General features: G+C 41.9%; 2 pseudogenes; both read left to right on the top strand.

The window, feature by feature from the left end:
* Positions 1-2,814: 2,814 nt before the first annotated feature.
* LOC135524957 (homeobox protein Hox-B3a-like) lies at positions 2,815-5,301 on the top strand (annotated as a pseudogene).
* Positions 5,302-6,792: 1,491 nt separating this feature from the next.
* Positions 6,793-8,047, top strand: LOC135524956 (homeobox protein Hox-B1b-like; annotated as a pseudogene).
* The last annotated feature ends 18,928 nt before the right edge of the window (positions 8,048-26,975 follow it).

Raw genomic sequence — 26,975 nt, 5'->3', positions numbered from 1 at the left:
CCTTCAGAAGGTCAAAAGGGCACCAGTAGCTGGTGAGGCCTTTCTTGGCAATGCTGAAAAATATACAGTGCCTTGCGAAAGTATTCGGCCCCCTTGAACTTTGCGACCTTTTGCCACATTTCAGGCTTCAAACATAAAGATATAAAACTGTATTTTTTTGTGAAGAATCAACAACAAGTGGGACACAATCATGAAGTGGACCGACATTTATTGGATATTTCAAACTTTTTTAACAAATCAAAAACTGAAAAATTGGGCGTGCAAAATTATTCAGCCCCCTTAAGTTAATACTTTGTAGCGCCACCTTTTGCTGCGATTACAGCTGTAAGGCGCTTGGGGTATGTCTCTATCAGTTTTGCACATCGAGAGACTGAATTTTTTTCCCATTCCTCCTTGCAAAACAGCTCGAGCTCAGTGAGGTTGGATGGAGAGAATTTGTGAACAGCAGTTTTCAGTTCTTTCCACAGATTCTCGATTGGATTCAGGTCTGGACCATTCTAACACCTGGATATGTTTATTTTTTAACCATTCCATTGTAGATTTTGCTTTATGTTTTGGATCATTGTCTTGTTGGAAGACAAATCTCCGTCCCAGTCTCAGGTCTTTTGCAGACTCCATCAGGTTTTCTTCCAGAATGGTCCTGGATTTGGCTCCATCCATCTTCCCATCAATTTTAACCATCTTCCCTGTCCCTGCTGAAGAAAAGCAGGCCCAAACCATGATGCTGCCACCACCATGTTTGACAGTGGGGATGGTGTGTTCATTGTGATGAGCTGTGTTGCTTTTACGCCAAACATAACCTTTTGCATTGTTGCCAAAAAGTTCAATTTTGGTTTCATCTGACCAGAACACCTTCTTCCACATGTTTGGTGTGTCTCCCAGGTGGCTTGTGGCAAACTTTAAACAACACTTTTTATGGATATCTTTAAGAAATGGCTTTCTTCTTGCCACTTCCATTAAGGCCAGATTTGTGCAATATACGACTGATTGTTGTCCTATGGACAGTGTCTCCCACCTCAGCTGTAGATCTCTGCAATTCATCCAGAGTGATCATGGGCCTCTTGGCTGCATCTCTGATCAGTCTTCTCCTTGTATGAGCTGAAAGTTTAGAGGGACGGCCAGGTCTTGGTAGATTTGCAGTGGTCTGATACTCCTTCCATTTCAATATTATCACTTGCACAGTGCTCCTTGGGATGTTTAAAGCTTGGGAAATCTTTTTGTATTCAAATCCGGCTTTAAACTTCTTCACAACAGTATCTCGGACCTGCCTGGTGTGTTCCTTGTTCTTCATGATGCTCTCTGCGCTTTTAACGGACCTCTGAGACTATCACAGTGCAGGTGCATTTATACGGAGACTTGATTACACACAGGTGGATTGTATTTATCATCATTAGTCATTTAGGTCAACATTGGATCATTCAGAGATCCTCACTGAACTTCTGGAGAGAGTTTGCTGCACTGAAAGTAAAGGGGCTGAATAATTTTGCACGCCCAATTTTTCAGTTTTTGATTTGTTAAAAAAGTTTGAAATATCCAATAAATGTCGTTCCACTTCATGATTGTGTCCCACTTGTTGTTGATTCTTCACAAAAAAATACAGTTTTATATCTTTATGTTTGAAGCTTGAAATGTGGCAAAGTTCAAGGGGGCCGAATACTTTCGCAAGGCACTGTACCTACCATGACTTCATAACTACTACACTGAACAAAATTTTTAACGCAACATGTAAAGTGTTGGTCCAATGTTTCATGAGCCAAAATAACAGATCCCAGACATTTTCCATATGTAACTGTATAGCTTCCGTCCCTCTCCTCGCCCCAACCTGGGCTCGAACCAGGGACCCCTGCACACATCAATCACAGTCACTCACAAAGCATCGGTACCCATCATTCCACAAAAGCCACGGCCGTCACAGATTGAAACGCTATTAGCGCGCACCACCTCTAACTAGCTAGCCATTTCACATCGGTTACACATACGCACAAAAAGCTTATTTCTCTCAAATTTTGAGCACAGATTTGTTTACATTCCTTTTAATGAGACGCCTCCAACGTCTTTTAGAGAATTTGGCAGTACAATCAACCGGCCTCAAAACCACAGACCATGTGTATGGCATTGTGTGGGCGAGTGGTTTGATGATGTCAACATTGCGAACAGAGTGCCCCATGGTGGCGGTGTGGTTATAGTATGGGCAGGCATAAGCTACGGACAAGAAAGATAATTTTATTGAAGGCATTGGAACACCTCCCTTTTATTGTATCATCGCTGCAACTCCCCAACGGACTCCCCTATGGTTTCCCCAATGGGCATGGAAGACGTAGGTCGAGTCATGTTTCCTCCAAAACATGACCTGCCAAAGAGCGCTTCTTAATAACACCAGCCAGCTTAACCTGGAAGTCAGCTGCACCTATGTGTCGGTGGAAACACTGTTCACCTGACGACCGAGGTCAGCCTGCAGGCACCCAGCCTGCCACAAGAAGTCGCTAGAGTGTGATAAAGCCCCCCCTAACCTGGATGACACCGGGCCAATTGTGCGCCACCCTATGAGACTCCTGATCATGGCTGGTTGTGATACAGCCCGGGATCGAAACCAGGTCTGTAGTGACACCTCTACCACTGTGATGCAATGCCTTAGACTGCTGCGCCGCTCGGGAGGCCCTTTTGATGGCAATTTGAATGCACAAAAATACCATGACTAGATCCAGAGGCCCATTGTGAGGCCCATTTTTTAAAAAGGTATGTGACAACCAATGCATATCTGAAATCCATAAATTAGGGCCTAAGGAATTTATTTCAATGGACTGATTTCCTCATATGAACTGTAACAGCAATATCGTAAAAATTGTTGCATGTTTCTTTTATATTTTTGTTCCATATATATTTGAAGATTCCCCATATCAAGGTGTCAATGGGTTTAGACACAATCATGACGCACCAGCCCACCAACCCTTGGCCCACCTGGAGAGCCAGAGCAACCTGAAGGATTTGGATTGCTCATCGCAGTTAAATGGCAACAACAAATCACAGCATTCACAGCACCCAAAGGAGCGTGACCCTAACTCAAATTCTACCTTCACCAAAAGCATCTTCCCATGGATGAAGGAGTCAACAAGGCAGATCTGTAAAAAGAACAACAGAGACAAACCTGTAAAAGTATATGGTGTGTATTCAAATGCGTAGCCAAACAGATTGACAGTAGGCAAAATCCTATTTACAAATAATACATTTTTAAGCTTGATAAATGCTAATATTATTAGGTGATTACGACCAATGGGCGATGGCTAATTGTAGCCTATTTCCAGTTTTGACTGAAGCTTAAATGTTGATATAATGTAATATAATATAACGTTGATAAGATTCCATTTATGATTATGTTACATTTAATTTTATCCCGGCAGAACACTCTGGTAAAGAGGTACACAAGCCGCCAGTTGGTGGAGCTCGAGGTGTTCCACTTAAATCGTTTCCTGTGCCATCTTAGGCGCGTGGAGATGCCTAACCAACTCAATAACCAAGGCAGATCAAGATTTGGTTTCAAAATCTGAGAAGTACAAGAAAGTACAAGAAAGATGAAAAGTTAAAGGACTGTGCTCTTAATCAGGTAGCCCAGAAGCTCTTACCAGTCTTGGTTATATTAATGCAATGGGTGATGATGATGATGATGATAATGATTATGACGCTGTTTCCCCGCCATCCTTAAAGCTGCAATATGTAACTTTCTGGGTGACTGACCAAATTCACATAGAAATGGGAGTTATAGATCTGTCATTCTCATTGACAGCAAGTCTAAGAAGCAGTAGATCTGTTCAATTTGTGCTATTTTTATGCTTCCCATTCTTAAGTTTTGTTTTTGCATCTTTTACATTAGGTTTTGTACACCAGCTTTAAACAGCTGAAAATACAATATTTTGGGTCATTGACTATATATTTCACAGTGGTTTAGACGGTACAATGATTCTCTACACTATGCATTGCTTGTTTTGTCACATAAACTGAAATTTGGGGAACTATTAGAAGTTTAGCAACCAGGAAATGGCGGAGTGATATCTGCATAATGCACTTTTAAAAGCTCTTCGATGTAAAATCCCCTGTTTAGGGGACCTGCTTGGTTCTGGTACTGGTTTCCGACCAACATTTTTGCTCATAAATCGATATGTGGAAACGGCTTGCAATTGAACGGTAGCCCTGTTTCTCACTGAAACAGGAGTATGTATCTTCTGCCTGTATGAAGCTGGATTTGAAATCTGACTCCACTTGAAGCTGGGATGTCCCTCCTACCATTTCATTTGCTCTTTCAACTGTCCATCGACTCCGAGCTGAACCCTATGTCAACGCCACTAACACCACATATGCCTCGAATCCTTACATCGTAATGCAGAAGAAGAGAGTGCTTTCACACATTTAGAGATCATTTATAGCCAGTAATCTAAAATAATTCATAGATTTTAAATAAAACCCCTTTCTGTTTGTCATGGATGGATAAAATAAATATGAGATGAAAGGCGAGCTCCTACGAAGTTCAGTAAACCAAGCTTGAGCTCTTTGAGACATTCACGCAATGGGGCAGAGGTTTTGATAAAGAGAGACCTTTAGAAAATATGCAAATTTTCTCTAACTCTAAATATACAAATATGTATTTTACAGTTATAAGGAAGGTGAAATATTATAGTTAGTTGTTTTATAAATGTATTAAACTATATTTCGAAAAATATGTGAAGCCTTATTCATACAGTTTTGTTGAATAGGAAATTTTGTTTCATATTTTAATATTTCATCTTTTCATATTTTATTATATTTGTACTGTGTACTAGAGCTTGTCCTCAAAAGTGACTACACCTCAGCAATGTATAACTATTTTTTACCAGAAATGTAATATTTGAACCTTTCTTGGAGTATGTAGCATTACTCGTTATTGTTTATGGCTCTCTCATGATAAATAATTACTTTGGGGGGATTCAAGTAGATTGCATTTAGTTAAATTTAAGAAGCTTCAACAAAAATATTATGTTAGTGCACCAGTCTATTCAAACCCAACAGAAAAAGACCAACACAACACCAGAATATGCTCCATGCAGTATGCAGGACAATGATAGTATTTTATTCATAATGCTCAAGATGGCCCTGTTTATGTTGACGTGAACTTGCCATTCACTGCATATGGGATAAATAACTTGTGTAATAATACTGCACAGATGACATCAAGGCAACATAAACCTACACTGTGATCCAAACACATCATACCTGTTGGGGCATAATTCTTCTCAAGAAATAATCAAGCACACTCTTAAACTGACTCATTAGTTGATGGAATCCAAACTTCAGGTTGTGCAATTAAACTTTTTTGTTGTTGCGCAAAGGCACATTAATCGCAATATCCAAATGCATGCAGCACCTGCAGGCTATTGATCCTGTTGGACAGTTCTCTATTTATATTATTTTGGTTTCTTATCCAATTATCTGAAACCAGAGGTTAATGTAAAACATCAAATGTAGTTCAAATGTAAATCAATATCAAGCAAAAACGTTTCTCACTTGTGTGTTTGTGCTGGACTTGACATGGTATACGTTTGTAATTGGAGCAGGCATGCATTGAAATATTAGAAACACATTTATTACAATGTTATTTTGTGTTATTTATAGGCTATTTATTAAATTAATTTATGGGAAATTCTTATTTTTTATTCTGTAAGACTGACAATTTTTATCATAGGGCTTAGTGTTTACAGCTGACCGACTCTTTATGCTCGAGGGACCGATGAATCAATCAATGTTCCTCAAAATGTTATTTAATTGTGATATATTTTTACATACTCTATCAAGTAGGCTATATGCTGACGAAGAATTGTCGTATTGTTGAATAAAATGCATGTGTTGTTCAGACGTTCTACAGCACCTGTGTGTTATTTATTTATGACACAAAAAAGAGCATGCCTTACCCATAAATCTACTCAATTTAAAATACATGAAAAGTATTAAAATATGTCAAATGAAATAGGCCACACGAAGTGTAGTCTGCTGAAAATTGTATGCAATAAATAAATGGTTAAAAGTCTAAAAGGCTCAATGATTTAGCCGTTTCTTTGTTCCCGCTTGAACAAATTGAAGAATCAGCTGTCAAGAGGAGGAGCGTAAGATTGATCATTCCATTCAAGACTCCTCTCTAAACTTATCTCTCAGCCAGTAAAACACGCCGAGTTAATAAAAATAATTCACGAGCTGCTTTACTTATACACATTGGGAACATCATTTTCGTGGAAGATGCATGGTAGGCTATCATACACCAATCTTGTATCATCTTGTTAACCTCATGAATGACAATGGAACATTTCAGTTCACTAAATTTACATAGGCCTTTTCTTAGCACACTCGTAAAAAAGCACAGCTAATTGACTACTTCGAGCACGCAGCCCATCCAAATCAACCGATTGCTTCGAACTCTAAAATATCGAGAAACGAAATCGTTCATTTTTTAAGACTATCATTCTCCCACAGTCTGACCAGAAGGTATTTGCAGAAGCTCTGTTACGTGTTCGCGTTCTTATCAAATTGATGGGCGAGTTTGATTCAACCATTTGTCATGTAAATGTGAAACGTTTGATGGATGATCCCGACTTGACAAACTGCTGTAGGTGCCTTGCCATTGACCTAAAGTGAGTCACATGGCCTGTCACTAAGGTGATATGAGCTTTGGTAGGCAGTTTTACAGCTTTGACATACAACCTAGAGGTTAGGTTGTAGGGCACAGGGAAGATAAATTATCCGTCATCATTAATTTTGCCATAACAATACAGTATGAGCTCTTACTTAGATTATACAAGTAATAACCGGAGGCCGAACATATTCAATGCCAAGGCCGGATACCACAATTGAAACAATGTTTACATGTCCTCGTCTTCCAATTCATGCGCAACAAGTGATAGTTATGGGTCCGATGGGCGGTTAGTTGGTGGTTCTTCGGTGCCTCAGCATAAGACTTCGAGCCACATTATCCGCCAGCATCAGCCACATCATATAGATCTCCAGTTTGAAACATCGGGAAACTCTGTGTATTGCTCGCCAACAGGGCCAAACTTGGACTATGGACTTCATCAATACGCTCTCAATCACGAGAAAGAACGAGGTTTCATTCTGTCGCCTGTGATTCCTGTTTCAGCCATGGGAACGAACATGCCCCCCCTGGACGAGGGGAACAGTGGGCCAGGGTCGGCACCAAGCAGCTAGTATCTTCACTTTAGCAGTGGGAAACAGGGGCAGCAAGAAGACTTGGAGAGTATTTACTCGAGATTAGTTCCTTCCCAATGTAGTGATAAGGATTCTGCCGATCAAACTTAAAAAACGTTCGACTGGATGGAAGTTAAGAGGAATCCCGTAAAACAGGTTGGTTAACTACTAGGACATGGTCAGAAATAACATTGTCATGACAAAAGTTCATTTATTGACAACATTACAAAATATATATATTTTTTTAGGACATTTAACAGAGACGCTGCCTAATCAATGTGTGTGCTGTCCATGCTTGTGCATAAACAAATGTACCGTGATGCGTAATATAAATGATCAAATATAGAATGTGTTTCTGTATAATTATAACTGCACTGTTTGCTTGGCTGCTCACAATCATCACATAATCATAATACGTCTACATAGTTGATTCCTGTTTTCATTTCTTCGTTCAAAATTACATTTATTGAATCAGTTCCTTCATCCAATTCATTCACTTTTACAGTTTAACAATATGGAGTCCCTGGCCAAAAGAATGTAATCCACACCAACTTCACCACAAAGCAGCTGACAGAGCTCGAGAAGGAGTTCCATTTCAACAACCAGGGCCGGACGAGTGGAAATTGCCGTAGAAGAGCACAACGAAACTCAAGTTAACATTTGGTTCCAAAACCGCAGGATGAAGCAGAAAAAGCACGAGAAAGCAGGCACGGTTTTTATAGACACCGCAGCACCGGCTAATGATGTGGTAGAGATCACCCCATCTTCTCCTGATGTGTCACCAAGCTCGAATACCAAAAGCAATCATTTTACAAATAATATTTGAAATGCTGCACTTTGCTTATCACATTTTCAAGGATAACTCAGGTTTTACAGGTAGGATTAAGGCGCACTAATTCCTGCAAACAATTCAGTGTAATGTTTGCACATGGTATTTTCAGACAAATTCGACTTATAATTTAACTAATTATGAGAGAAATAAAATGAATGAAATATTTGTTTTGAAAATGTAAGTCTGTATTTGTGCTGATTTCCATATTTGTGAGTGAACGGAATGTTCCCATACAGTAGGCTATACAGTATGACGATAAGGATATGGTGCAAAAAACATAAATCTATAGTTCTTCTTCTTGGTGTTATTTGTATGCAAATAGTATTTTGAAAGCAAAATATATCGCTGTTTAGTGAAACTATTTTAAATCAGGCTACTCATCTGATTGTCAAACAAATCACGTCAAAAAGTAGGCTACCTGTGCATGTTCTTCCACTCCAAAATAATTCCAGCATCCAAACTGCATGTATATTCGAGCCATTTGATGAATGTAAATATAAATCTGTTACAAAACACCAAAACGTGTGCCTAATGACATTCAGCAATTGTCATCGATTAGGCGTAAATTAATTGATTCATCTTGTTGACAAATGTACAATTTTTGTAGCCTGAAAAGTCAGGACACCTGAAATGGGTCTGAAACTGTCCCAGGAAAAACGTGATGGTCACCCTAACACACACGGTCAATTTACAAGTCTAGGCTAAAATGTGCATTACCACGAACTTCAAATTGGCCTACTGGTAGCCAGTAATGTAGGCTAGTGGTAAAAAACAACAACATGTGGGTAAACATTAAGTACATTAAATACATTAAGTAATGGTCCCTATACTTTCACTGCATTTTTCTGAAAAGGTGGGTAAACGGGGCTTACTTGCGTTTACCTTCCACTAAGACGACACCACCGCCGGTAGCCTACCCTCTAAGCCGAGGCAATTATACACACGTGAACACACGCAGAGCAGGTAACCTACATTCAATATAATACACGAGTTGAAAAAATACATGTCTTACACCCTAGTTCATCAGTTGTCCATAATTCACGAGTTAATGCTTGGAGTCTTCACAGATCTTGTTACATAATATACTACCTTTCTTTCCTTACGTTAAGGACATTTGTGACAGTGTTAGGCTATTTGTAATTCTTAAGCGTTCAACAATTCAAATAGAACATTGCATTTAAAGTCTGTACAAATTATGGATCTTGGAGATCTCGGGGAAAAATGCACTGTAAGTGTAACTACGCCTGTAAGTGTAACTATGCTTATATTACACGTTTCGCTGTGAAAACAGTTATCATGGGCACACACATCCAAAACATTGTAGGTCTATGCCATTGCAAAATCACATGCTTTTAACCGAACGTTAAACCTATTCAAATCGAAAGTCACCTTTATAGGCCGCCTTCTGTCATTAACGTATGGCCTACTTGTTGGATGGATTGGATGCGCATTTATGTCTAGCCCTAGGCTAGTTGTCTAGTGATATTCTCGACCACAAATATCGATAGAAAATAATAAAGGTAACTAAATGGTCTACTTCTTCTGGCCACAGATGGCAAGAAGAACGCCAGAATCCGTGCGCATCTGAAAAACAAAGCAATTAGCACTATGAACAGCTGACTGACAATATCCCCAAAGTATAAATCAACGGATAAATCGAACGCATTGGAATAAAGGCTGTTTTTATTAAAAGATCCATGCCAAACAAATGGCGAAAATTTGGAAGTGCAATGGAAAATCTATATGTAAAGGTGCTCAGCTAAGGCCGAAATTCAGCCCCAGTCCTACTACTGAGTGGATAGCGCAGCCACAAATAAATGTAATGGTTTATTAAACAATATGATAAAGGTGGGGGTGTGTGTTTCATTTGGAAGCTTTTATTTTCATATTTATCATTGTAAAACATATGCCCTGAGATCCACAAACAATTAGCACAGTTTCTCACTTGCACTTGCCACTTTCTCTTTGATTGTTATAATTGTTCATTCATCTCCGGATGGTATAGGCAGTCTCAATATTTGCACTGGTTGTTAGGTTTGCACAGTTCCTGCCCCAGAGGCACTGGCCTGTCAGTGCCCTCTCCACCAAAGCCGAGGTTCATTCAAAGTTCACCCACAAATGGATTCAAGAAGGCTTCTCGTCAATCAGTCAGGACACCAGAATGGCTTCGAAGAGTCAACTACAGGTCTCCCTCTCTTCTTTTTCTTTTCCTTTAATATTCGAGGCTAAAAATGGCAGGGGATATTTTTTCCTCTACATATTGTATGGCTTGTTAGACAATTGAAGTGGATAATCATCATAGTTCATTTCAAAATGTTACAATTAATTGTTAACAAAGATGGAACCCGTGCTAGATGATGATAATGTCATGAAAAGGCATATCTGCCTCATTGCCTCCAGCCTCCCACAACCCATGCCATCTTCTCCTCCCTCATTGTCTCTCTCTTTTCAAGCTCTCTTCCCCCATTTCCCTCTTCAGACTGTTTGAACAGCTAGTCAGCAGGCAAGCCCTGAGGATTTGAAATATATCTACATTAGTTTTTACGTTCTCTTCTAACAATTGGCATTAGTAATAGATATATTTTCATCCCATTCTCTTCTGGAATATGCCAGGAGATGCCAATTTTCTAACAATTGGAATTAGTAATAGATATATTTTCATCCCATTCTCTTCTGGAATATGCCAGGAGATGCCGATTCTGCAGGTAGCAGATCACGCTTTGACCAGGCAAAACGAGGAAGCTATATCATTCACGAGAGGCAACGTGAGTGCCTATTACCTTATAGTAGGCTTGAGGTGTCACGCCCTGGTCGAAATATATTATATTTATCTTCATTTATTTGGTCAGGCCAGGGTGTCACATGGGTTATTATGGTGTGTTTTTGTCTTGGGGTTTTTGTGGGGCGTATAGTATAGTCTATGGCTGCCTGAGGCGGTTCTCAATCAGAGTCAGGTGATTATCGTTGTCTCTGATTGTGAACCATATTTAGGCAGCCATATTCTTTGAGTGTTTTCGTGGGTGATTGTTCCTGTCTCTGTGTTTAGTTTCACCAGACAGGCTGTATAGTTTTTTCACGTTTCCGTCTGTTGTTTTTGTTCATGTTCAGTTATTTCCCGTCTAGTCTACTTTTGTTCAATAAACATGAGTAACCATCACGCTGCATTTTGGTCCGCTCCTCCTTCAACAGAAGAAAGCTGTTACAGAATCACCCACCACAACAGGACCAAGCGGCGTGGTAACAGGCAGGTGCAGCAAAGAGAAGAATGGACATGGGAGGACGAATTGTTCGGAGAAGGACCCTGGGATCAGCCTGGAGAATATTGCCGCCTCAAAGAAGAACTGGAGGCGGAGAGAGCTGAGAGGCGCTGGTATGAGGAGGCAGCGCGGTGATGCGGATGGAAGCCCGAGAGTCAGCCCCAAAAATTTATTGGGGGGGGGGGGCTCAGGGAGAGTGTGGCAGAGTCAGGAGTCAGACCTGAGCCCCTCTCCCTGTTTATCGTGAGGAGCCAAGGAGGAGACCAGAACCAGAACCGGTGTTGGAGGTGAGCGAAGCAGAGACTGTGAAGGAGTTAATGGGGAAATTGGAGGAGAGAGGAATGAGGGAGTTGCTGTGTTGGTGCTTTTTGCATGGAATTCGCCCGACGGAACGTGTCAGGGATTTGATGGCACCTGGGTCAGCGCTCCATACTTGTCTTGAGGTGCGTGTTAGTCAGCTGGTGAAGTTGGTGCCAGCCTCACGCACCAGGCCTCCTGTGCACATCCCTAGCCTTGCACGTCCTGTACCAACACTGCTCTCAAGATCTCCAGTACGCCTTCACGGTCTAGCCCATCCTGTGCCACCTCCACACACCAGCCCTCCGGTGGCAGCTCCCCGCACCAGGCTTCCTGTGCGTGTCCTCGGCCCAGTACCACCAGTGCCAGCACCACGCATCAGACCTACTGTGCGCCTCGCCTCTTCAGAGCAGCCAGAGCCTTCCTCCTCTCCTGTGCTGCCGGAGCCTCCCGCCTCTCCAGCGCTACCGGAGCCTTTCTCCTCTCCTCCGCTGCCGGAGTCTCCCGCCTGTTTTGGTCCGCTCCTCCTTCAACAGAAGAAAGCTGTTACATGAGGCTTGCTAGGGTGTTGTGGATGGGAGATGATGGATGGGTGTTATAACCTAGTGCTAGGCACTGGTTTTTGTTTTAAGCCTTTCCCAAACCTTAATCCTTAAAAGGTTATTGACACAGCTGTAATATATATATATTTTAAACCCATCAAAATCCCTCAGTTTATAATAGATATATGGGTTGCATCTCAATCCACCACATCCTCCTATGTTGGCCTACAGCATCTGTGGTGGAAGTTGGCCGAGCTACAGCGGTGTTTGTCAGACCATGAGACATCCCGAAAATCGTCCTTCTCACGAAAATGTCTGTAGTGTCCGAACAGTTTGGCCTACAAACTAATATGACCACTCTATGTAAAGATGAGATTCTAACGAACAAGATGGTATTCACTTTGCTCTAGGAATGTGCTATTCAAATAATTTCTATGGGCTATACAGTAGTAGTAAAGGCCAAATTCAATATTATAAATATATTTAAATACCTAAAGGGGACATAAAATTCCAAATCAAATAGCTAAATGATCCATGCTATGACCAGGTTAAAACAATTCCACATGTTAGCTTAATAGAACCCCCGCAAAGGCTTAGACTTTTGGAGGTTTTAACCCTTAATTTAAGCACTTGAACCAGCCGCAGACTCCGGCTCTGAGGGTTGCATGTTCAATCCCAGTGTGAGGCACAATTTATTTTGTTTTTAAAGGGAATTGCACCCACTGATTTGAACTACTTTGACTTGCTCCTGAAGAGATGCTGGCAGCCATGACAGGATACCATCTGTGGTCATCTTCACCATTTTTTATTTTTTTTATTTTTTTTTACCTTTATTTAACCAGGCAAGTCAGTTAAGAACAACTTCTTATTTTCAATGACGGCCTGGGTACAGTGGGTTAACTGCCTGTTCAAGGGCAGAACGACAGATTTGTACCTTTTCAGCTCGGGGGTTTGAACTCACAACCTTCCGGGTAGTAGTCCAACGCTCTAACCGCTAGGCCACCCTGCCGCACCCAATTGGCTTATACTCCCTTATCATCTTGGAATGAAATCATTTTTGGAGGTTGCTAAACTATTGCAATCACATTTCTGGACATGTTATGATGCCCACTTTTGCTTCTTCTGGTAGGTCCCGGCATATGTTTATAACCTGGGGATCAGTTTGGAACAAACTTTGTCTAACAGAAAAACAGTGATTGTCATCATCCCTCAATTATAAACATAACAAGACAAATAGTATAATCTCAGTTGGAAGCTAATTCTATTCTTTACAGATGTAGACTGGCTGACTCCAGATTGGATTATGATTCAGTCTGTGACGCAGTTTCACTATGCAACAAACTGTGACATGTTTTGGTATGTCCCTTGGTTGGTATGAGTTTGTTGCTGCTAGTTCGTACACTGTTGTAGTCAGACATGAGTTAGATAGTACCACCATAGCTCCATCCAATATTTATTTGTGCCCTAGACATGGGTTGCACTTCAGAGGCTAATGTGACTGTTTCATCTAAATGACACTAACTTAGAGTGGCATGGAAATACGATGACATTGCTAAAGTAGGCAAATAATTAGTTGGAAATTTGATGTCGTCAAATTTACATTCAAGAGATGGCAATGTTGCCATTATTGTTACTAGCAAAGTTTGTAAAAACAATAGCTAGCAATGCTAATTTTAGTTAGGAAAAATGCGGTGGTCCCCTCAATCTTAGATATCTGGCTAAAGTTATACTGCATCTTAAGTCAATCTGGCGACATCACAATCATGACAAAAGGTTTTCCTACTAATTATTTGCCTTCTTTTGAAATGTTATCATGTTTCCAAGCCATATCCGGAATGGTGTTAGTAAATGTTACCTTACGAGCTAGCTAGGTAGCTCGTTAGGTAACATTGACTAACACCGTTCCATACACATTTTGGGCAACCGCGGTATTCAAATGAGGCTGCATTGAAAACTAATGGGACTGTAGTGACTGTGTTGGCATCAAACTCCAGGTGTGAACTAAGTTTCTATTCAGCGTTGATTGACATGATAATGGACCAATAGTATTTGAGAAAAGTTGAAAAATTGGACTCCTCTGACACGGTACGTTAAAGTGTGACGTATCACAACGTAAAGTTCGGCACGCATTATGTAACTCATTCTCTCGCAGATTTAAACAAGAAATGATCAATGGTGAATGTAATGGTGAGTGTAAAGTTAATTACTCATGAGTTCAATAGTTATTTCAATTGTTAATTTTTCGCGTCATCACTGTGAGCCATCATGACTCTCAAAAACCGTGACAGCTGCAGATCACTTGTGAAGATAAACTTGAAAATAAAATTGAAACCCCCGCCAGAAATATCACATTTACATAAGTATTCAGACCCTTTACTCAGTACTTTGTTGAAGCACCTTTTGGCAGCGATTACAGCCTCGAGTCTTCTTGGGTATGACGCTACAAGCTTGGCGCACCTGTTTTTGGTGAGTTTCTCCCATTCTTCTCTGCAGATTCTCTCAAGCTCTGTCAAGTTGGATGGGAAGTGGATTGTCTGTACAGCTATTTTCATGTCTCTCCAGAGATTTTTGACCGGGTTCAAGTCCGGGCTCAGGCTGGGCCACACAAGGACATTCAGAGACTTGTCCCAAAGCCACTCCTGCGTTGTCTTGGCTGTGTGCTTAGGGTCATTGTCCTGTTGGAAGGTGAACATTCGCACCAGTCTGAGGTCCTTAAATCAGATCAGAGAATCTTGTTTCTCATGGTCTGAGAGTCCTATAGGTTTCTTTTGGCCTACTCTAAGCGGGCTGTCATATGCCTTTTACTGAGGAGTGGCTTCCATCTGGCCACTCTATCATAAAGGCCTGATTGGTGGAGTGCTGCAGAGATGGTTGTCCTTCTGGAAGGTTCTCCTATCTTCACAAAGGAGCTTTGGAGCTCTGCCAGAGTGACCATTGGGTTCTTGGTCACCTCCCTGACTAAGGCCCTTCTCCACCGATTGCTCAGTTTGGCCGGGTGGCCAGCTCTAGGAAGAGTCTTGGTGTTTCCAAACTTCTTCCATATATGAATGATGGAGGCCACTGTGTTCTTGGGGACTTTCAATGCTGCAGAAATGGGTTTGTACACTTCCCTAGATCGGTGCCTCGACACAATCCTGTCTCGGAGGTCTACTCCTTTGACCTCATGGCTTGGTTTTTGCTCGGAAATGCACTGTCAACTGTGGGACCTTATGTAGACAGGTGTGTGCCTTTTCAAACCATGTCCAATCAATTGAATTTACCGCAGGTGGACTCAAATCAAGTTGTAGAAACATCTCAAGGTTTATCAATGGAAACAGGATGCACCTGAACTATATTTCGATTTTCCTATTTACAATATTTACACTATTAAGTCCATTTTGAAACAAAAATACATGTTTTTGACCAGCCGCTCCTCAAGCCTTTATCAAACCTTAATCCTTAACTTAACCACACTGAATTCATGCCTAAACTTAAGGGCTCAGAAACACCAATAGCGTTTGCTGGCCGAGAGTATTTAGCACTTCTGAACTTAATTTGTGAACCAAGTGTGCACCGATTTTACTTGTAGAATCGGCAGCCAGACGTCTACAGCGGTGGTCCCTAAAACACAGCGTGCTGAATGATCAGCAGATGAAAGCTATCTCCACATTCAGTGGGATGTGTGCGAGCCTTACATTTAACCCTATCCCTAATCTTGATCCGAACCTTGGCCATTCAGAATAAATGCCTAAACTTACATTTTAATTGAACCTTTTCAGAGTTTCATTAACAGCTAAGATACGGCACCACATGGCGTAATTAAGATGTCAAGCCATGGCGTAATTTTGTTGCTGCAGTTACGCAATAGGTTGGCATTTAATTTGGAGATTTGGATGTACAGTTGAAGTCAGAAGTTTACATACATCTTAACCAAATACATTTAAATGCAGTTTTTCACAATTCCTGCCATTCAATCCTAGTAAAGATTCCCTGTCTTAGGTCAGTTAGGATCACCACTTTATTTTAGGAATGTGAAATGTCAGAACAATAGTAGAGAGAATGATTTATTTCAGCTTTTATTTCTTTCATCACATTCCCAGGGGGTCAGAAGTTCACATACACTCAATTAGTATTTGGTAGCATTGCCTTTAAATTGTTTAACTTTGGTCAAACGTTTTGGGTAGCCTTCCACAAGCTTCCCACATTAAGTTGGGTGAATTTTGGCCCATTCCTCCTGACAGAGCTGGTGTAACTGAGTCATGTTTGTAGGCCTCCTTGCTCGCACATGCTTTCTCAGTTCTGCCAACAAATTTTCTATAGGATTGAGGTCAGGGTTTTGTGATGTCCACTCCAATACCTTGACTTTGTTGTCCTTAAGCCATTTTGCAACAACTTTGGAAATATGCGGTCATTGTCCATTTGGAAGACCCATTTGCGACCAAGCTTTAACTTCCTGACTGATGTCTTGAGATGTTGCTTCAATATATCCACATAATTTTTCTTCTCATGATGCCATCTATTTTGTGAAGTGCACCAGTCCCTCCTGCAGCAAAGCACCCCCACAACATGATGCTGCCACCCCGTGCTTCACGGTTGGGATGGTGTTCTTTGGCTTGCATGCCTCCCCCTTTCTCCTCCAAACATAACGGTGATCATTATGGCCAAACAGTTCTATTTTTGTTTCATCAGACAAGAAGACATTTCTCCAAAAAGTACAATCTTTGTCCCCATGTGCAGTTGCAAACCATATTCTGGCTTTTTTTTTGGCGGTTTTGGCGCAGTGGCTTCTTCCTTGCTGAGCGGTCTTATAGGTTATGTCGTTATAGGACTCGTTTTACTGTGAATATAGATACTTTTGTACCTGTTTCCTCCAGCATCTTCACAAGGTACTTTGCTGTTGTTCTGGGATTGATTTGTACTTTTTGCACCAAAGTACGTTCATCTCTTTGAGACAGAATGCGTCTCCTTCCTGAGCGGTATGACGGCTGCGTGGTCCCATGGTGTTTCTACTTGTGTACTATTGTTTGTACAGATGAACGTGGTAACTTCAGGTGTTTGTAAATTGCTCCCAAGGATGAACCAGACTTGTGAAGGTCTACCGTCTTTTGATTTTCCCATGATGTCAAGCAAAGAGGCACTGAGTTTGAAGGTAGGCCACAGGTCCACCTCAAATTTACAGAAGCTTCTAAAGCCATGAAATAATTTTCTGGAATTTTCCAAGCTGCTTAAAGGCACAGTCAACTTGTATGTAAATATCTGACCGACTGAAATTGTGATACAGTGAAATATTCTGTCTGTAAACAATTGTTGGAAAAATGACTTGTGTTATGCACAAAGTAGATGTCCTAACCAACTTGCCAAAACTATAGTTTGTTAACAAGAAATTTGTGGAGTGGTAAAAAAAAAGTTTTAATGATTCCAACCCAAGTGTATGTAAACCTGCGACTTCAACTGTAGATTTTCCACTAATTACTGTTTCAGTTTCAACTTTACACTGAGCGTCAATGTTAAAAAAGATAATATTTGACATGTATCTTTTCTTTACCCTGACAGTCACAATGGGGCCTTTGGAGGGGATTGCAGTTGATATAGAGACAGATCCACCAAAAACAGGCAAGGGAATACAAGTGAGAGACCCAGAGGTGTGATTCCTGTCCTCTTGCTCGGTAATACCTCAGAGCTCCCACCGGGCTCTCCATCTGGAGGTGTCATAGCCAGCAATGGAGGAGTCAGCACCAAGGAGACAGATGTTCAACCAGGGAGATGGATGATGTTTGTTTTTTTACCAGCCTGTCAATGTGGCACTACCACTCTAACTGGAAAATATAGAGCAAGCAGGGCCAGGGATTTAACCAGGGGAGAACGACTGCCCCACCTCATTGAAGCCACGGACATTCAAGGCAGACCGGTGTAATGCAGGCATTCTTAGCAGAAAAACGGATCCCACAAAAATACCCCAATATTCATGGTCAATCTTCATGTAAATAAGAAAATGTTACGAAGTCAATCATGGCACCAATAATTGCTTTTAATACACCAAATAAATATCTATTTACCCCCTTTCTGATTTTCTCTATTTTTGGATATTTTTGACACTGAACTTTATCAGACCTTCAACCAAAACCTAATATTATATAAAGGGAACCTGAGTGAATAATAATCATAGTTATAGAACACACAATGGCCCTGTGTGAAAAAGTAATTGCCACCTTACATTCTATAACTGGTTGTGCCACCTTTAGCTGCGATGACTGCAACCAAACACTTCCTGTAGTTGTTGATCAGTCTCTCATATCTCTGTGGAGCAATTTTGTCCCACTCTTCCATGCAGAACTGCTTTAACTCTGTGTAATTTGTTGGTTTTCGAGCATAAACTGCTCCATTCAGGTCCTGCTACAACAACATCTCAATCAGGTTTAGGTCTGGACTACGACTAGGACATTCCAGAACTTTACATTTGTTGGTTTTCCGCCATTCTGATGGAGACTTGCTTGTGTGTTTTGGATAATTATCTTGCTGCATGACCCAGCTGTGCTTCAGCTTCAGCTCATGGACAGATGGCCTGACATTCTCCGTTAGAATTCTCTGATACATGAGCAGCATTCAGGGATCTTTCAATAATGGCAAGTCGTCCAGTTCCTGAGGCAGCAAAGCATCCCCAAACCATCACACTACCACCACCATGCTTCATCGTTGTTATCAGGTTCTTACTGTGGAATGCAGTGTTTGGTTTTCGCTAGACCCATGTCTTCCAGGACCTCTATACCAGGCCACCCAAGTCATAGACTGTTCTCTGCACGGCAAGCGGTACTGGAGTGCCAAGTCGGGGAACAAAATGGCCCTAAACAGCTTCTACCCCCAAGCCATAAGACTTCTGAACAGTTAATAAAATGGCTACCCAGACTATTAACATTTTCCCCCTTCATTATTATTATTATTTTTTTGCGTAATATACTATGCTTCTCTGAGTCAAATCAAATCAAATCAAATGTTATGAGTCACATGCGCCAAATACAACAGGTGTAGACTATACAGTGAAATGCTTACTTACGAGCCCGTAACCAACAGTGCAGTTAAAAAAAATACGGATAAGAATAAGAGATAAAAGTAACAAGAAATTATAGAGCAGCAGTAAAAAAATATATATATACGGGGGGGGGGGGCGGTACAGAGTCAATGTGCTGTGGCACTGGTTAGTTGAGGTAGTATGTACATGTACAGTTGAAGTCGGAAGTTTACATACACTTAGGTTGGAGTCATTAAAACTCGTTTTTCAACCACTCCACAAATTTCTTGTTAACAAACTATAATTTTGGCAAGTCGGTTAGGACGTCTACTTTGTCCATGACACAAGTAATTTTCCCAACAATTATTTACAGACAGATTATTTCACTTATAATCCACTCTATCACAATTCCAGTGGGTCAGAAGTTGACATACACTAAGTTGACTGTGCCTTTAAACAGCTTTGAAAATTCCTGAAAATTATGTAATGGCTTTCAAAGCTTCTGATAGGCTAATTGCATATTTTGAGTCAATTGGAGGTGTACCTGTGGATGTATTTCAAGGCCTACCTTCAAACTCAGTGCCTCTTTGCTTTACATCATGGGAAAATCAAAAGAAATCAGCCAGGACCTCAGAAAATAAATTGTAGACCTCCACAAGTCTGGTTCATCCTTGGGAGCAATTTACAAATGACTGAAGATACCACGTTCATCTGTACAAACAATAGTACCCAAGTATAAACACCATGGGACCACGCATCCGTCATACCGCTCAGGAAGAAGATACATTCTGTCTCCTAGAGATGAACATACTTTGATGCAAAAAGTGCAAATCAATCCCAGAACAACAGCAAAGGACCTTGTGAAGATGCTGGAGGAAACAGGTACAAAAGTATCTATATCCACAGTAAAACGAGTCCTATATCAACATAACCTGAAAGGCCCCTAAGCAAGGAGAAGCCACGGCTCCAAAATCACCATAAAAAGCCAGACTACGGTTTGCAACTGCACATGGGGAGAAATATTGTACTTTTTGGAGAAATGTCCTCTGGTCTGATGAAACAAAAATAGAACTGTTTGGCCATAATGACCATTGTTATGCTTGGAGGGAAAAGGGGGAGGCTTGCAAGCCGAAGAACATCATCCCAACCGTGAAGCACAGCGCCAGCAGCATCATGTTGTAGGGATGCTTTGCTGCAAGAGGGACTGATGCACTTCACAAAATAGATGAGGAAGGAAAATTATGTGGATAAATTGAAGCAACATCTCAAGATATCAGTCAGGAAGTTATAGCTTGCAAATAGTCTGGGTAGCCATTTGACTAGATGTTCAGCAGTCTTATGGCTTGGGGGTGGAAGCTATTTAGAAGCATCTTGGACATAGACTTAGCGCTCCGGTACCGCTTGCCATGTGGTAGCAGAGAGAATAGTCTATGACTAGGGTGGCTGGAGTCTTTGACATTTGTTATGGCCTTCCTCTGACACCTCCTGGTATATAGGTCCTGGATGGCATGAAGCTTGGCCCCTGTAATGTAGTGGGCCGTTCGCAGTACCCTCTGTAGGTTGGAAGACGAGCAGTTGCCATACCAGGCAGTGATGCAACCAGACAGGATGCTCTTGATGGTGCAACTGTAGAACCTTTTGAGGATCTGAGAACCCATGCCAAATCTGTTCTGTTTCCTGAGGGGGAATAGGTTTTGGCATGCCCGCTTCACGACTGTCATGGTGTGTGTTTGGACTATGTTAGTTTGTTGGTGCCGTGGACATCAAGGAACTTGAATCTCTCAACCTGCTCCACTGCAGCCCTGTCAATGAGAATGGGGGCGTGCTCGGTCCTCCTTTTTCTGTAGTCCACAATCATCTCCTTGTCTTGATCACGTTGAGGGATAGGTTGTTGTCCTGGCACCACATGGCCAGGTCTCTGACCTCCTCCCTATAGGCTGTCTCGTAGTTGACGGTGATCAGGCCTACCACTGTTGTGTCATCGGGAAATTTAATGATGGTGTTGGAGTCGTGCCTGGCCTGCAGTCATGAGTGAACAGGGAGTACAGGAGGGGGCTGAGCACGCACCCCTGAGGGGCCCCTGTATTAAGGATCAGCGTGGCGAATGTGTTGTTACCTAGCCTTACCACCTGGGGGCGGCCCGTCAGGAAGTACAGGATCCAGTTGCAGAGGGAGGTGTTTAGTCCCAGGGTCCTTAGCTTACTGATGAGCTTTGAGGGCACTATGGTGTTGAACGCTGAGCTGTAGTCAATGAATAGCATTCTCACATAAGTGTTCCTTTTGTCCAGGTGGGAAAGGGCAGTGTGGAGTGCAATAGAGACTGGCTACAGACGTTCATGGCTACAGACGTGAGTGCTACGGGTTGATAGTGATTTAGGCAGGTTACCTTAGTATTCCTGGGCACAGGCACTATGGTGGTCTCCTTAAAACATGTTGGTATTTCAGACTCGGACAATTAAATGTTGAAAATGTCAGTGAAGACACTTGCTAGTTGTTCAGCACATGCTCGCAGTACACATCCTGATAATCCGTCTGGTCCTGCGGCCTTGTGAATGTTGACATGTCTAAAGGTCTTACTCACATCGGCTGAGGAGAGCCTGATCACACAGTCTTCCGGTACAGCTGGTGCTCTCATGCATGTTTCACTGTTATTTACCTTGAAGCGAGCATAGAAGTAGTTTAGCTCGTCAGGTAGGCTCCTGTCACTGGTCAGCTCTCGGCTGTGCTTCCCTTTGTAGTCTGTAATGGTTTGCAGGCCCTGCCACATCCGACGAGCGTCAGAGCTGGTGTAGTATGACTCGATCTTAGTCCTGTATTGACGCTTTGCCTGTTTGATTGTTCGTCGCAGGGCATAGCGGGATTTCTTATAAGCTTCCGGGTTTGGGTCCCGCTCCTTGAATGCGGCAGCTCTAGCCTTTAGCTCAGTGTGGATGTTGACTGTAATCCATGGCTTCTGGTTGGGGTATGTACGTACGGTCACTGTGGGGACGACGCCATCGATGCACTTATTGATGAAGCCAATGACAGATGTGGTGTACTCCTCAATGCCATTGGAGGAATCAGAGAACATATTCCAGTCTGCGCTAGCAAAACAATCCTGTAACTTAGCATCTGCTTCACCTGACCACTTTTTTATAGATCTAGTCACTGGTGCTTCCTGCTTTTATTTTAGCTTGTAATCAGGAATCAGGAGGATGGAATTATGTTCAGATTTGCCAAATAAAGGGCGAGGGAGAACTTTGTATGCATCTCTTTGTATGGAGTATAGGTGGTCCAGAGTTCTTTTCCCTCTGGTTGCACATTTAACATGCTGGTAGAAATTTGGTAAAACTGATTTAAGTTTCCCTGCATTAAAGTCACCTGTTACTAGGAGCGCTGCCTCTAGGTGAGCGTTTTCTTATTTGCTCAACGCGGAATACAGCTCATTCAATGCTATCTTAGTGCCAGCCTCTGACTGTGGTGGTATGTAAACAGCTGCAAATAATATAGATGAAAACTTTCTCGGTAGGTAGTGTGGTCTGCAGCTGTTATTTACAAAAATACATAGACCGACGCCCCTTGTCTTACCAGACGCCGCTGTTCTATCCTGCCGGTACATCATATAACCATCTAGCTGTATGTTGATATTGTTGTCGTTCAGCCACGACTCTGTGAAGCATAAGATGTTACAGTTTTTAATGTCCTGTTGGTAGTTTATTCTCCCCAGTAACTCGTCCAGTTAATTGTCCAGATGTTGCATGTTTACTAGCAGAATTGAGGGGAAGTGGGGGTTTATTCGATCACCTCCGACTTCTCAGAAGGCAGCCCGCTCTCCAGCCTCTCTTTCTCCGCCTCATCTTCATGCAGATCACTGGGGTCGGGGCCTGTTACCGAGGGAGCCGTATATTCTCCACCTCGGGCTCGTCAGAGTCATGAAAGAAGAAAAAGGATTCTGCTAGTCCGTGGTGAGAAATCGCAGTCCTGATGTCTAGAACTTATTTTCGGTCATAAGAGACGGTAGCGGCAATATTATGTACAATAAGAGTAAAAAGATAAGTTACAAACAACACAGATAAACTAACAAAAAAAACACAATCGGTTGGGGGCACGTAAAACGTCTGCCTTCTGCTCCGGCGCCATCTAACTATGTCCTGGCTGAATAAGGACGTGGATAATATACATCTAGCTGTTTTTTCTATACGCAGGAAGTCTCAAGGTTCTTCTCGCCTGAGTTAGAATACATGTGTCTGTAGATCATACTATTTCCCAAGATTATTTTCATCTATATTCTTTGTAGCTGTCTTTTTACTGTCCTAAACCGACGCTGGAACTAAGCCTGCACTTAATGAGAAGTATAGGGCCATAAGCAAACAGGAAAATGGTCATCCAGAGGCTGCGCTCCTAGTGGTCGGTTTTACCTCCTTTCTATCAGCATGTCACCTGTGCAACTAGAGACTAAACAACTCTAGATCACCTCTACTCAACACACAGAGACACATACAAAGCTCTCCTTCACCCTCCATTTGGCAAATCTGACCATAACTCTATCCTCTTGATTCCAGCTTAAAAGCAAAAACTCAAACAGGAAGTACCAGTGACGTGCTCAATACGGAAGTGGTCCGATGAAGTGGATGCTAAGCTACAGGACTCTTTCTCTAGCACAGACTGGAATATGTTCCGCGATTCATCCGATGGCATTGAGGAGTTTATCCAAATCAGTCACCGGCGACCTCGTGCCCACAGTGACTGTACATACATACCAGAAGCCATGGATTACAGGTCAAATCCGCACTGAGCTAAAGGCTTTAAAGGAGTGAGACAGTAATCCGGATACTTATAAGAAATCCCGCAACGCCCTCCTACGAAACATAAAACAGGCAAAAGCGTCAATGCAGGACTAAGACAACAACCTCTCCCTCAATGTGAGCAAGTTAAAGGAGCTGATTGTGGACTATAGGAGAAAGAGGGCCGAGCACGCCCCCAATCACATCGTGCACCTTTGACAGCATCTTGACTGGCTGTATCACCGTTGGGTATGGTAACTCCCTGGGGGCGAGCTCCGTGCCACCCAGGACCTCTATACCAGGCAGTGTCAGAGCAAGGCCCTAAAAATTGTCAAGGACTCCAGCTACGCAAGTCATAGACTTTTCTCTCTGCTATCGCACGGCAAGCAGTACCGGAGCGCCAAGTCTGGGACCAAAATGCTCCTTAACAGCTTCTACCCCCAAGCCATAAGACTGCTGAACAGTTAATGTAATGGCATTGAGCCCCTTATTTTATTTGTTTTTATTCTTATTTTTTGCACTGACTCTCTTGCACAGGCTCGATGTACACTCACTGGACTCTACCCACAGACTCACACTTACTACACTGACACTCCGACACACGCATTCCTTCACACTCTTAACATAGGCTGCTGCTACTCTCTTTTTATTATCTATGCATAGTCACTTTACCCCAACCTACATGTACATACACTATATATACAGAAGTATGTGGACACCCCTTCAAATTAGTAGATTCGGCTATTTCAGCCACACCCGTTGCTGACAGGTGTATAACATCGAGCACAGTCTCCATAGACAAATATTGGGAAAAGATTTGTTAAATGAAAATTACTTGGAGCTGATTTACTGATGTTTTTCCAGTGTTTTTATGTCCAACAATATATCAATATTTATATATATATTTTAAATATATATATTTATTTTCTTTGTATTTTTTTGTTGTTGAAAACTTGGGGGGCCAAATAAAACCACCCGTGGACCAAATTCGTCCTGTGGGCCGCCAGTTGGGGAACCCTGCCATAAGCTATAGCAGGTATTCCCAAACGCGCCATCGTGGGTACGCCAAATAAAAATGTGATTCACATTTTTTTTAATAAATAAAATACAAATATTTGATAAAAAAATGTAAAAAAATCTTCACATTTTCAAACAGATGTTTTGTCTCGCCTAAATGATCTGAATCTAGGATTACAGGGACTCTCCGCAACTATATTCAATGTGCAGGACAAAACTGAGGCTATGATTAAGAAGTTGGAGCTCTTCTCTGTCTGCATTAACAAGGACAGGTCTTTCCATCATTGTATGATTTTGTGTGTGCAAATGAACTCAAGCTTACGGACAATGTCAAATGTGATATAGCGAAGCACCTGAGTGTGCAATTATGCAGGTACTTTCTCAAAACGGACGACACAAACAACTGGATTCGTTGTCCCTTTCATGCCCTGCCTCCAGTCCACTTACCAATATCTGAGCAAGAGAGCCTCATCGAAATTACAACAAGCAGTTCTGTGAAAATTGAATTTAGTCAGAAGCCACTGCCAGATTTCTGGATAGGGCTGTGCTCAGTTTCTTGCCTTGGTAAATCGCACTGTTAAGACACTGATACCCTTTGCAACCACGTACCTATGTGAGAGTGGATTCTCGTCCCTCACTAGCATGAAAACTAAATACAGGCACAGACTGTGTGTGGAAAATGATTTAAGACGGAGACTCTCTCCAATACAACCCAACATTGCAGAGTTATGTGCATCCTTTCAAGCACACCTTTCTCATTAACCTGTGGTAAGGTATTCACAATTTTTGATGAACGAATAACTTTTTATATGTAAGATGGCAAAATAAAGAGCAACATTATTGATTATTATTATATTATAATTTGTGCCCTGGTCCTATAAGAGCTCTTTGTCACTTCCCACGAGCCGGGTTGTTACAAAAACTCACCCTCATTCTTATGTTTAATAAATGTATTGTATAGTGTGTGTGTGGCAGGCTTACAATGATGGCAAAAAAACAACATTTGAGAGTGCGCTGACCCTGGTGTTAGAGGGGGTACGCAGCTGGAGGTTGAATGTTTGAAAGGGTACGGGACTATAAAAATTTTCGGAACCACTGAGTTATAGCATGAATACCAGCAGAAACATAAAGACAGACGCAAAGCAACAAACCAACATTTTGCAATATTTTGAACATCCTTATTTCTTCATGCTAACATTTTCTGAGGCAGATGAACAGTGAGCCCCATGCTGGTTGCAGCTGTTGCACGCTCTTTTACAAGTTGAATGCTTGGCTCACTTCATTGGCCTTTGGTTCCACTGTGGCATTTAATTTCAAACCATGTGTTTGATGTATTTGATACCATTCCACCCATTCCGCTCCAGCCTTTACCACAAGCCTGTTCTCCCCAATTATTAAGGTGCCACCAACCTCCTGTGCTCTGCAGGGACACCAACCATCAAGGCAGGGACAGCAGGCATGAACTGGATACATTATTCATGGGTTAGGGGGTTGGGGATTTCATGGGCAGCACAGAGGTCACTTTTTGTTGATTATCAAAGCAGAAATCAGGGTGGCATCCTAAACATTTTAGAACCAGGATAAAATATCTTTTCAGGTGTTCAGTAGGCCTCAAAGAAAATGGCACACGTTTCCTGCTTCTGCATGATTCCTAGGTATCTCCAAAACCTTCCCTCTCCTTGAGAGGCTCTTTTCTATCTGGATCCCTAAGCCAACTTGCAGGCCAACCCTCCAAAGTCCTCCAGCAACTACATCCATTCTCTACCCTATAAGCAGGCTAACCAGGGGAGACAAGTGGCTAGGCCAGGGTTAACTTCTTGATACTTGCTAGAATAGCCTCCAAGATCCAAATGACCACCTTATTATTATATTATTAAATGGTATATATTATATTATTTATATTTATATTATATTATATTATTATTATATTAATAGTTGGTGTCTGTCAGTTCACCATGGCTGTTTGGCATAAGAAAAACAAGAGTTGCAGAAAAGCAGAGTAACGAAGCAGCACTTATGGAGGGGTGGTGAGACAAGACGGTTGTAACCATGGCAGGTTGA

This window comes from Oncorhynchus masou, chromosome 31 (genome assembly GCF_036934945.1).
Source record: "Oncorhynchus masou masou isolate Uvic2021 chromosome 31, UVic_Omas_1.1, whole genome shotgun sequence".
NCBI classification, from domain to species: domain Eukaryota; kingdom Metazoa; phylum Chordata; class Actinopteri; order Salmoniformes; family Salmonidae; genus Oncorhynchus; species Oncorhynchus masou.
The sequence above is the reverse complement of the archived record's forward strand: the minus strand, read 5'-3'. Positions and strand labels throughout refer to the sequence as shown.